The following is a 13,628-nucleotide window of genomic DNA, read 5'->3' on the forward strand; positions in this document are numbered from 1 at the left end:
ATGGAGGAGGGGTGGTGATCAGGAGCAAAGAAAAGGTCAAGACAGAAGCCTGGAAGATCATGATAGCTGATTGGACCTGACAAGAGTCTCAAAATGTGAAGTTGATAAGCTACTTACTAAGTCTGTTAGGTAGTACTTGTGTGACCTTGGACAAGTCAATTCATTTCTCCTGGCCTCAGTTCACTTATCAGTAAAATGAGAAAATTGGACTAGATTTCCAAGGCGCCTTATACTTCTGCATATTACAATCCTAAGAAAGTGCCTATGAACCCTGCATCCAAAAGAATTACTGCCTGTTCCTTTAAATAGCTTTCCTGGAAGTTTAAATATGTAACTTAATTTCTAAACAATTAAGTTTATAAATAATTTTAGGAACATATATTAGTTTTTCAAAATCTATTCATATAATTCTGCTTTTGAGCTGCTTTTAAAAATGCAATCTCTGTAACTCAGCAACAAAAATCAATTCAATAAACATTCATCAACAGCCTTCAATGTGGTAGGCCCTGGATAAGGAAATAAAGGGAAAAAAATTTAAGTTCCCACCTTCAAGTTTAGATTCTGTTGGCAAATTACAATATGCAAAAATAATAGGAGAGATAACATGGATAAATGATGCGATTACTGACCCCAAGAAGCTTACTTAGATCATGTGACCAAGGACAGACATTTGAGGAATTCCGAGGTCTAAAAAAGGATAGGGAAGCACTGAGTAAAAAAGCAGGGAGAAAACCAAAGTGGCAAAGCATCTCTGAAGCCAAGGAAGCATGGAGTATCCAGTAGAAGGAAGGGAGTGTTCAGCTATGTTGAAACCTGCAGATAGGGCAAGGAAGATAAATATTTTCAGAAGACCACTGAATTGGTTGACCTTTCAGTCACTGGTGTGTAACAGTCATGCCCCTCCCCTAGAGCCCTGGGTCTAAGCAGAAATAAGGGCCACTATGCAAATGACCACTGGATCACAGACTTAGGATCTGAAGGTACACTGGGAGTTATCAAATCCTCCCTAGTCATTTTACAAATGAGGAAATTGAAGCCCAGGGAAGCATAGTGATTTGCCCAAGGGTCACACAGGCAATGAGTCAGAGATTCCTTTGAACTCAGGTCTTCTGATTTCAAATCCAGCATTTTTCTAGTATATCACACTTCATTTACTAAAAAAAGATGAAGGCATGGAGATTGAACAGGGACAATCAGAATGTAGGGAGTAGCAAATGGTGACAGGTATGGGAGAGCTGGTTTAGCAGGACAGTGATAGTCCGGTAGTCTGTGTTCAAAGGACAGAGATGTGAATTAAATGTATTCACCTTATAAGTCTTGGGGAGATGAAAGAGAAGCAGGGAGGCTGGAGAGAGACAGTCCTCCCATGCCGTTGTCTTACCAGAAGAGTGCTCCAAGTTCATATATCATGTTAGTGGACTGCATACTATTCTATCATGGAGATTTTGTCATGAGTGAAAAGCCCTAGGGAAATGTCTTTGTTGGTTCTCCACTGGCAAGGAAGGAAATGGGGCAAAGGGGAAGAAATTAACTTCCAGGCTTCTGACTTGGCTACTAGCATGGGGATTGATGCAAGAACTAAAGAAATATCTTTCACCCAAATGGACTGGATTAATTGATGTTAACTGGCTTTGATTAAAATTTGTAATCTGATTAAAGACTATAAATGTATATAGCTAAAAATGCACTAAAGGGAAACGGAGTAAAGAATGGAGGGAGAAGCAAGCTGAATGGGGACTGACTATGACCTGATAGGTGGAAACAGCAACTCACACCTTTAGATAGACAAATATGTAGACACTACCCATAAAGGGAGAAAGCCAATGGGTCAGAAGCAGTTAGTTTCTCTGAGCCTTGGATATGTATACAGGGTGTTCCTAAAGTCTGGACACATAAGCAAAAAATGCATATTTTCAAGAAATGGAATACATGAAATTTTTGACAACATTTTATTTAATTCGAATATTAACAAATAACATCTCCAATATGATTTCCATCATTTGTGATGCAAAGGTTGATGTGCTTTGCAAGATTCATGTGAACTCAATGCAATAACTCCACATTGCTGTCAATTTTAGCACATTCACTCTTTATGCATTTATGCTTTCAATCAAGTGTGTTGCATCTGTGATCTTCATTGAGTGCACCTTCTCCTTTAGCATACCCCAGAAAAAGAAGTTGCTGAACAACACAGTCTTCACTGAAATAATTGATATTCATCCATATCTCTAAGGTTGTCAAATTTACGGGCATACAGTTGGGCAAAATAATTTCTAGTTATTGTTTTGATTTCCTCTTCATTAGAGGTGACCTCACCCTTTTCATTTTTGATACTGGTAATTTGATTTTCTTCTTCCTTTTTTTAATCAAATTGGCCAAAGGTTTATCAATTTTATTGGTTTTTTCATAAAACCAGCTCTTTGTTTTATTTATTAATTCAATAGTTTTCTTGGTTTCAATTTTATTAATCTCTCCTTTGATTTTCAGTATTTCTAATTTGGTATTTAATTGGGGGTTTTCAATTTGCTCTTTTTCTAGCTTTTTCAGCTGTATGCCCAGATCATTTTCCCTATTTTATTCATGTAGGCATTTAGGGATATAAAACTTCCCCCAAGAACTGCTTTTGCTGCATCCCATAAGTTTTGGTATGTTGTTTCATTATTGTCATTCTCTTGAATGAAGTTATTAATTGTTTCTCTGATTTGTTCTTTGGCCCACTCATTCTTTAGAATTAAATTATTTAGTTTCCAATTAGTTTTTAGCTTATTTTTCCATGGTTCTTTATTAAAAATGATTCTTATTGCATCATGATCTGAAAAGGATGCTTTGACTACTTCTGCTTTTCTGCACTGGATTGTGAGGTTTTTATGCCCTAGTACATGGTCAGTTTTTGAGTATGTGCCATGTACTTTTGAGAAGAAAGTATATTCCTTTTTATCCCCATTCAGTTTTCTCCAGAGGTCTATCATATGTGCCTTTTCTAAAATTCTGTTTACCTCCTTAACTTTTTTCTTATTTATTTTGAGGTTAGATTTATCAAGTTCAGAAAGGGGGAGGTTGAGGTCTCCCAATATTATAGTTTTGCTGTCTGTTTTTTCCTGTAACTCCCTTAACCTCTCCTCTAAGAATTTGTATGCCTTACCACTTGGTGCATATATGTTAAGCAATGATATTGCTTCATTGTTTATGGCGCCTTTTAGCAGGATACAATGTCCTTCCTTATCTCTTTCAATTAAATCTACCTTTACTTTAGCTTTGTCTGAGACTAGGATTGCTACACCTGCTTTTTTTACTTTAGCTGAGGCACAACATATTTTACTCCAGCCTTTTACCTTTACCCTATGTGTATCTCCCTGTTTCAGATGCGTTTCTTGTAAACAGCATATTGTAGGATTATGGTTTTTAATCCATTCTGCTATCTGCTTCTGTTTTGTGAGAATGTTCATCCCCTGCACGTTCAGGGTTATGATTTCTATCTGTGTCTTTTTCTCCATCCTAATTCCCCCTGTTTATGCTTTTATTTCTCCCTTTCCTTCTCCTCCTCAACAAAGTTTTGCTTTTGACCGCCGCCTTCCTCAGTTAACCCCCCCTCTTTATTCCCCTCCCTTATCTTACCATTACCCACTTGCTACTTCTCCTCTCCCTTCTGATCACCCCCCTCCCTTTTTCCCCCCTTCCCCTCCTACTTCCCGTAGGACAAGTTAGATTTCTAAACTTATCAGGGTATGTTATTCCCTTCTTGAACTAGATCAGATGACAGTAAAGCTCAAATACTGCTCTTCTCCCTCCCTTCTTTCCCTCTACTATAATATGTTTTTGTGCCATTTCATTTGGTGTAATTTACCCTTTTCTACTACCTCCTTACCGCTTCTCTCATAGCCCTCCCTTTATATCTCTTACTTATATTTTATATCTTTACATCAGTTAATTTATACAGGCATTCACAACCTATGTATATCCCTTTCAATTGTCATAATAGCTGTACCATTCTCAAGAATGACTTATATATGTTTATATATGTATGTGTGTGTATATATGTATATATATATATATACATATATATATATATATAAAACATACATAAGATGATATAATCCTACATAAAGATGTAAACAACTTGCCCTTATTGGTTGAGTTTTGTATTTAGGAGATCAAATTTTCCATTGAGTTCTGGCCTTTTCATCAGGAAGGTCTGGAATTCCCTTATTTCATTGAATGTCCATTGCCTTGCCTGGAAAATTATGCTTAGTTTTGCTGGGTAGTTGATCCTTGGTTGTAGTCCCCAGCTCCTTTGCCCTTCGGAATATCATATTCCAATTTCTCCTGTCTTTTAATGTGGAAGCTGAGAGATCCTGTGTGATCCTGACTGTAGTTCCACGATATCTGAATTGCTTCTTTTTGGCTGCTTGCAGTATTTTCTCCTTGAGTTTATAGCTCTGAAATTTGGCTATAATATTTCTTGGTGTTTTCAGTTTGGGATCTCTTTCAGGGGGTGATCGGTGAATTCTTTCAATGACTATTTTGCCCTCTGGTTCTAGGACCTCTGGGCAGTTGTCTTTGATAATTTCTTCGAAGATACTGTCAAGGCTCTTTTTTTCATCGTGGATTTCTGGTAGACCAATAACTCTTAAATTGTCTCTCCTGGATCTATTTTCCAGGTCAGTTGTTTTGCCAATCAGATATTTCACATTTTTTTCTATTTTTTCATTCTTTACGTTTTGTTTTACTACTTCTTGGTGCCTCATAGATTCATTAGCTTCCACTTGCTCAAGTCTAATTTTTAATGAGTTAGTGTTTACATTTTGCTTTTGAGTCTCCTTTTCCAATTGGTTGATTTTGCCTCTCAGGGTGTCCTTTTCTCTCTCTAGATTCTAAATCTCCATAGCCAGTTCGCCAATCTTATTCTTTAGGGACTTGATTTCATCAGTGGATTTTTTTTTCCATTTTTTCCATATTTTCTTTTAGCTCCCTAATTTGGTTTTTAAAATCCTTCTTTAGCTCTTCCAGCAGTGCTTTTTGGGCTGGAGACCAGTTCATATTACCTTTTGAGGTATTTGATGTATCTACAGTATTGTTACTTTCATCTTCCATATTGGTATTTTGATCCTGCCTGCCTCCATAAAAAGAATCTATTGTCCTCGGTTTTTTTTGTGTTCTTCTTCATGTTGGTTTGCCTTTTGCTTTACAACGAATTTCTACCTTTGGGCCTCAGGGCTTTCTGTCCCAGCTTTCTTATTCTGGGGGTTGTGAGTCTAGAATTATAGCCTTCAGTTTCCTGAGGTGTGGGGGAGGGGTCTGGCTCCCTGGCTTCTCACTCCCTATGGGTGCTCTCCAGCACTTGCTTTTCAGCAATGGTCTCAGCTGTTTGTTGTTTGAGCTGATGTCTGGCACTTCCCCTGGGGGAGCAAGGTTATGTCTGGGCTCCTGGCGTTGACCCCTGCCAACTCTGCCCCTATGGGACTAATGAACTTCTACTATTTGACCACTGAAGCCCCACTACTTTCTGCTCAGTTCCAGCGTTCTTTTTTTTTTTTTTCCCAAGGAATTCTCTGGGTGGGGAGGGGAGGGATTAGAGCTGTTTACCTGGCCATTATGCCTCTAGGAAGTTCAAGAAGCCGCGTTTCATATGTTTGGGCTGCAAGCCTCAGGAGTTGGTGTTTCACGGCCAGTGGCGTTGCGCTGCCTCTCATCGCTTCCACAGACTGCCATCCTGTGTTGGGAGGCCTGGGGATCTCCGCCGGTTTCGGGTGCCCAGCTTTCTCCCAGCCCGTCTCCCACGTGGATTTCCCAGCCGGCCGCCTCCACCTTGGTCTGGAGCAGCTCCGAACCGAGCCCTCTCCGAGCCTACAGATTCGTGCCTCCGGCCTTTCAGACTCTCCCGGCTCGGAAATTTGCCCCACGCAGATTCCTCACGGTTTCTGACTCCTTCGGTGAAATAGTTAATGAGATGTTAATGAGATTTCCTATTTGTTCAGACTTTAGGGACACCCTGTAGAGAGCTTGGCAGTTACCCCAGAGTTTGGCCTAGTGCTGGATGGTGCACGTTAAGTGGAATGGAGAGCATATTGGATAGCACATATTCTGGTTCTAATTGCAGAGGATGATCATGCCTGAGTCACAGGGCCAACTGTGGTGTCATAGATGACCTTTAAAGGGAAGTTTCAGTGATTCTCTACTGTGGAGGTAGAAGCCAGATATCAAGGAGCTTAAGAAGAGGATGTCTCAGGCATAGACCACTTTTTTCCATTTTAAATTTTCTAGTATGAACTTAACAAACACGAACATTTCAAAATAAAAAGAATAGGAAAAGAAGACTGTATATGAAACCAAGATTCTTCCCTGTTGTGCATAGTTTGGTTTTTTTTTAAATGCATATTAAATTTAACACATTCCTGTTTGTCTGTGTCCCTGCTTTCTTTTGAGTTTTTCTATACTCTTTTTGTATCTTTTTTAACATTTCGCTGACATTCTTTTCTTATTTTTGGCCATACCATAATTTGTTATTGTTCATTCGTTTCAGTGACCCCATTTGGGGTTTTCTTGAAAAAGATACTGAGCGGTTTGCCATTTCCTTCTTCATCTCATTTTATAGTTGAGGAACTTAAGCAAATAGGGTTAAGTGACTGGCCCAAGGTCACACAGCTACTCATCCTCCCATCCTCCAAATTCTACCCTGGTAGGTTTGAGGCACCATTAAGATACAAAATCAAAAACCAAAATTATTCCTGTCCTCAAGGTCCAACATTCCACTGAAGGGAATTCTATGTCATAGGGTCATGAAGTCATGAGACTGATCTGGGAAGCCAAGAGACCTGCATCTAGTCTTGTATTTCTTTTCTTTTGTCTCCCTCAACTTGACTTCCAGTTTCCCCATAAGAATCACATTTGGGGTTTAGTACTTCAGAGATTTAAATGATTCTCTTTACGAAGAAGGGCTTATTCATCTTCATATTACCCTGCTAAGTTCAGAAGATGGCGGCATCTGATAACTCTAATGGCTTCCCAGTCAAATATGGGAACAAAACGGAGGTCTTTCATAACCTCAGTCTTGTAATTTTCAACAATATGACTCTTGTTTACCTCCCCCCTTCCTCTCACCAAGGAAAAGCCTTTACATTTAACAAATAAGTATAAGTACAAATAGTCAAGAAAAATGAATTGACATGTGGGCAACTTTGTTCCTGAAAAGTTATATAGAAGTTTTATTTTTCCTATAGAAATATATAGATATATATGTGTGTGGATACATATATTTGTGTGTGGATACATACACATATACATACACACATGTGTGTATGTATGTGTGTGTGAGTGTATATGTATGGAGAGAGAGTCAGGATATTAGGAGACACCCTATTTTCCAGAGCTAGGGCCCAGCAAGCAAGCTATGCCTTGAGCTTGGAATAAGAACAATCCTATGTGCTCACCCTCTGGCAAAATCATATAATCTTCATATTGCTTTGACTAGCACCAGGTGTTCTCTGAGCTCAGACAGGCACCAGACAAGTACCCATGTTCTGGTCATCAAGCCCTGCTATGAATCCAACTTGTCTCATTGTCAGAGCTACAGTTCAATCGGTAACCATTGGTATAAGTATTGAGATCTCCCCACACTGCCTCGCCATCCCCCCACTAGGGGTGGGGCTCCAGCACATGTGTCCTTGCTTACAAGCCATTTCCCTCACTTCGAAATTAAATTTCTGTTTGATTCCTGATTCTCCTGTCTCTGGCCTGCTCTGTTTGGCTCTGGCCATCCACAGGTTAAAGGCCGTTTCAGTTGGGTTGACTCTCTCTCCTCCCTCTCCCCTCCTCCATCTCCTCTCTCCTTCTCCCTCTCCCTCCCTCTCTCTGTCTTTCTGTCTCCCTCTCCTGTTGCCTGCTGTTGCCCTCCACAACCACGTCCAAGTCTTTGAAGAAGCTGGTGGAGGAGAGCTGGGAGAAGAACCAACCCAAGGCGGACATGTATCTCCATAGCATCTCCAACATTCTGCATGTCCACAGTTTGTTTATTTTATCCCAAGTCACCAGCCTCACTCTCTCCTCCAGAACATCTATATCTTGCCACTGGACCCAGATGGCTCTGAAGAAGAATGACAAATCAAAGAAGATCACTGGAAACCCCTGACAGCCAAGAATAAATAAGGATTTAGTGTGTAGCGACACTTTTTTGTTTCTCTGTCTCTGTCTCTCTCTCTCTCTCTCTCTCTCTCTCACACACACACACACACACACACACACACACACACACACATGAGTTCTCAGCCACAACAAGCTAACAACTGTGCCTCCAAACATGGCAGAACTGAAGAGTCTGGAAGTGCTGAACTTTTCCAATAACCAAACTGAAGAGCTGCTCACACATATCAGCAGCCTCCAGAAACTCAAACACCTGAACCTTGGTATGAACAGGCTAAATACTTTTGCCCCAAGGATTTGGCTCTTTACCAGCCCTGGAGGTCCTTGACTTGACTTATAACAACTTGAATGAAAATTCTCTTCTGGAAACTTCTTTTATCTTACCACCCTACATATATTTTATCTAAGTGATAACGATTTTGAAATCCTGCCACCAGATATTGGGAAGCTCACAAAGTGGCAGGTACTCAACCTCAGGAATAGTGATCACTGCCAATAGAATAATATCACTGCCAAAAGAAAATGGAGAACGTACACAACTGAAGGAACTACACAACCAGGGGAAATGGCTGACTCTCCTTCCCCCACCCACCCACCCCCAGCCCCCCCACCCGAGCTCAGAAACTTGGATTTCACTGGTCAGAAGCAATTCTTCAAAGCAGAGAGTAATCCCTGCGTTACCCCAATTGCTGACTAGTTCCAGTTTGGAGTGTCTGGTGTCTTTGAATACATCCATTCTGAACCATACAAGTACCTCTATGGCAGATGCATTCAGGCAAGCCCAGAGCCCCTAAAGAAGAATGTTGTTTGTCCTTCGTTCCTGAAGAAGACCATGACATGAGAAAGGTGATGCCATGACTTGCAAGTGAATTGATTTAAGTGAGGGAGAGCTGTGCAAAGTCACCAGCCTCACTGTCTCCTCCAGAACATCTTGCCGCTGGACCCAGATGGTTCTGAAGAAGAATGACAAATCAAAGATCAGCTGGAAACCCCTGACAGTCAAGAACAAATAAGGATTTAGTGTGTACTGACACTTTTTAGTCTCTCTCTATCTCTCTATCTCTCTGTCACACACACACATACATACATAGACACACACACACACACACACACACACTCACTTCATGCTTTCTGTTTCCAGTTCTCTACCCTCATTCTCTTGGTATTTTAGTTCTTTGGGAAGATGCTGGATTTTTGCAGACACCTGTTCCTGTGTGTCTTTATTAGAGGTGCCAAATAAAGGAAGCCAAGATCTATTTTGACTACAAATTCCAAAGAAGGCTCTGCTTTTAAATCCTTCAAGAATAATGAAATTCCATATTATTAAGAAAAATTAAAGTCATATGACCATTTGCTGTATCTTTACACTGCTCATTCTATTTATGTGTGCATTAGCACGTATATAATGGCTTTTATTCTATTAATTCATACATATATACCCCCTCTTGTGCCTTCATCTGTGTCCTTGTTACCACCAAGATATTATGTTCATTTTACTTATAAGTTATTTTAATAAGGCCTTTTATTTTTTTAAAATTGCTTAGCACTTTAATGGCTGACACATAGTAGGCACTTAATGCTTTTTCCCCCTTCCTTCCTTCCTTCTTTACTATATTAACTCTTAAACATGAAATAGTCATTAAATCTACTCAATTCTCGTGACCTTGTCCTCCATTCTACCTTAGCTCCACACATGATTATACTCTTGACCTTGCCATCACCCATAATTATTCTACTTCCATGTTAATGAACCCTGAAATTCCTTTATCTGATCTCTGCCACGTCATTACCCTGTCACTGTCTACACTTTGGTCCTTTTCCTATCTTCATCTGTTGGTGAACTAATTCAAATCCTAACCCTTTTCCTTCTTGTGTACTTCCCCATCATAGCTTGTTAAACCTTAGGTCTATATTACTTTAGTATCTACTCCTTCACTTTCATTCATGCGCTTCTGAATGGAGCTAGAAAAAAATTGTAGCATAATAATAATTGGGTTCATTCTAAACTTAATGTCATCTCATCTTAACTCTCACTGAAGCAAAGCAAACATTAGGTTCCACCCTAATTATTTCACTATCCCATCCCTTTAGCAGCTGTTTCAAACCTTCTTATTTCTCCTCTTACCTCCCATGGCAAAGACCATAGCTTCTACTTCGCACACACCCCCCAAAAATTGAGGCCATTTGACAAGGACTCCCTTTTCTTCCCTTCTCATCTCATGTCATTCAGATACTATCTCTACTTCCCCACTATCTCCTCCTTCATTCCTGTCTCATGGCCCTTCTCATTATCGAGGCAAGTTCCCCTATATGGACCCCTGATCCCACATACTCTTTCCTCTCCAGTAAATTGCCCCCACCCTTTCCCTAATCTTCCATTTCTTCCTATATACTCTCACTATCTAAATTCCCCGCTACATACAAACACACCATCTTCCTCTATAGTTAAAAAAACCTTTATTTAATCCTTGCTATTATCCACTAGATCTCCTCCACTTCCTGGCTAAACTTTTTAAGAAATCCATCTATACTAAGTGCCTCTATTTCCTCTCCTCTTACTCCTTTCAACCTCATCATTCAACAGAAACTGCCCTCTCCAAGTTAGCAATGATCTCTTAATTGCCAAATCTAATAGCTTTTTCTTAATACTCATCTATTCTTCCTTGACCTCTCTACACTCTTTGACATTTGTTGATCACTGTCTCCTCCTGAATACTCTCCCCCCACCTTGGTTTTTGTGACACCGCTCTCTCCTGGCTGTCCCCCTATCTTTCTGTCCATTCCCTTTCATTTTCCTTTGCTGGGTCTTCTTCCATGTCATGCCCACTAACCATGACATCCTTCAAAGTTCTATCCTAGGTCCTCTTCTTTTCTCCATCTGTACTATTTCAAAACTTGTTGATGGGTTCAACGATCATTTCTAAGTAGATGATTCCCAGATCCATAATGTTAGTCCTATCCCCTCTCCTAAACTCCAGTCTCATATTACCAGCTACCTCTTAGACATCTCAAATTGGATATCTCCTGGGTATCTCAAATTCAGTGTGCCAAAACCAGAACTCATTGTCTTTCCCCCTAACCCTCTCCTCTTCCCAACTTTCCTATTAGAGTTGAGGGCACTGCCACTTCCTCAGGGTCACAACTTCAGGGTCATCCTCAGTCCTTTACTAGAACTCACCTCACATATCCAACCTGTTGCCAAGTTTTGTTGTTTCTACCTTTGCAACATCTCACCCACAATTCTCCTCTCCACTCCCACAGCCACCACCCTGGTACAGACCTTTATCATGTCATCCCTGGACCCTTGCAATAATCTTCTGAATGGTTTCCCTGCCTTAAATCTCTTCCCATTCCAATACATCTTTCTGCCAAAGTGATCTTCCTAATGACTATGTCATTCCCTGCTCAGTAAACTCTATTGGTTATCTGTTACCTGTAAGATCAAATATAAAACACTTTTTCTGGTGGCATTTAAAGCCCTTTATAATTTGGCCCCTTCTTACACATCCAATTTTCTTATGCTTTACTCCCCTCCACACACTCTATAACCCAGTTACATCGCCCTACTTACTCTTCCTTGCATGAAATCTCCATCTCCTGATTCCCTCTTTCCCCATGCCTGGAAAGGTCTCCTTTCTTACTTCTACCTCCTAGCTTCCTTCAAAACTTGTTTCAGGGGAAAGCTAGGTGGCACAGTGGATAAAGCACTGGCCCTGGGGTCAGGAGGACTTGAGTTCAAATTCAGCCTCAGACACTTGACACTTACTAGCTGTGTGACCCTGGATAAGTCACTTAACCCCAACTGCCTCACTTTAAAAAAAAATTTGCTCAAATCATACCTCCTGTAGGAGGCCTTTCCTGGTCCTTCTGGCTGCCAGTGTCTTCCCTATGAAACTACCTTCCATATATTCTGTATATATCCTGTATGGACCTATTTATTTACGTCTTGTCTCCTCCTTTAGAATGTGAGCTCCTTGAGGGCGGGGACAGCGTTTTTGCCTTTCTTTGTATCGGTGGGGCTTTGCATAGTGCCTGGCATATAAGTGCTTAATAAATATTTGTTGAGCGATTAAACAAAAAGACAAAAGCAGCAGTAATAAAAAATCATGTTACTCAATAGAAGACAAAGTCAATCCACTCATAAACCTGGGTCACACTCTCCCATCAATGCACACAGTGTCCATGAGGGAGGCTTCTTCAACCTCTCTTGAAGCAAGAAGGAAAGTCTCTCCTCTGCCAGGCTTTCCCACCACTGTGTCTTTCAAACCCACAGAAAGCAAGCACTAAGACACACGAAAGGAGTAACACACCCTTTAAGCCTTAATACAGCAGTAGCATCACTTCCTTCAGTCTGGTATTTGCCAAGCCCATCAGGTCTGTTCTCTATGAGGTCTGAAAGGTTTCCTCAGCCCCTGAGAGCCCCCTCTTTCAAATGACAGGGTAAGTCACCTTTCTGCAGCTCTTTCTCCCTCTCAATCTAAGGAAGATTTAAAAGGGCAACAGAGATAATCCCCGGGAGCAGCTCCCCCACTCTCTCAGATTGCAGATGGTCCTAAAAGGCAATAACTCAGCCAGACCTTCCAGCAGAAGGATTCCGCTTTCCTCCAATGAGCTCTCCAAAACTGACTTCTTTGTGATTGCATTCCAACTCCATGCGGAGCAGCCGCTCTTTTCTTCCGATTCTCCGGCTCTGCTTTTTTCAAGCAGGGGCAAAGTCTTCACATTTTCTTCCTTCTGTCTTGCCATTTCTCTTCTGTAGCTTCCAATGATTCATACTAGGGTCTTCTTTGAATAGTGATGCATCTCTAACTCAGGCTGAAACAAAACAAACAAAAAAACCCACAGTTCAACTAGGTATAATACAAATAATATACATTTTTCCCTTAGTCCCCAATTTTATGATTTAGAGTTTCTCAACTATGTCCTTCACCCCTCCCCACAAAACCCCAATCCTACGTAAATGAACTGAGACACAACAATGCCTTGCAGCGTTGTCCTGGTGCTTTCAGATGCTTTCAAACGGGTCCTCTCAGTCATACAGTTTAAGCTTCTTCTTCCTGTTCAGTTCTTTGTGACCGCATTGGGATTTTCTTGGCAGAGATACTGGAGTGGTCTTCCGTTTCCTTCTCTGGCTCAGTTTACAGATGAGGAAACTGAGGCAGAGTTAAATGACTTGCTGTAACAGCAAGCACCCTGGCACACCCAGGATGACCTGCTAGCGCAGGTTCTTTGATATGGTTTTCTAAAGGAAAGGCAATTTTAAGGGGGTCAACAGTCTTACTTTAATCAAACATATATAAATCATTCACTAGTTCAGGGGAAAGGTCGGCACCCTGACATGGAAAAAATACAAGCAGAGAAAGATCATTCACTAATTCAGGGGAAAGGTCAGCACTCTGAATGTAGAGAAAATTCAAGCAGAGAAATTAGCACAAGGATCCCACAGACTCCAACTGCCTGAACAAAGTAATAGATACATAATCACCAGACAG

At 40.7% G+C, this 13,628-nt stretch overlaps 1 long non-coding RNA gene and 1 pseudogene across 1 annotated transcript; one reads left to right on the plus strand and one right to left on the minus strand.

Moving 5' to 3' along the window:
* Nucleotides 1-8,257: 8,257 nt before the first annotated feature.
* LOC118857561 lies at nt 8,258-8,941 on the plus strand (annotated as a pseudogene).
* A 111-nt stretch (nt 8,942-9,052) lies between these two features.
* On the minus strand, nt 9,053-13,270 carry LOC118856018. The gene is made up of 3 exons (XR_005010829.1): nt 13,093-13,270; nt 12,714-12,951; nt 9,053-9,089 (listed from the first exon to the last, which is right to left on the minus strand). It is a non-coding gene; the product is annotated as an uncharacterized LOC118856018 (long non-coding RNA).
* Between the last annotated feature and the right edge of the window lie 358 nt (nt 13,271-13,628).

Source organism: Trichosurus vulpecula, chromosome 7, assembly GCF_011100635.1.
Source record: "Trichosurus vulpecula isolate mTriVul1 chromosome 7, mTriVul1.pri, whole genome shotgun sequence".
NCBI classification, from domain to species: Eukaryota; Metazoa; Chordata; class Mammalia; order Diprotodontia; family Phalangeridae; genus Trichosurus; species Trichosurus vulpecula.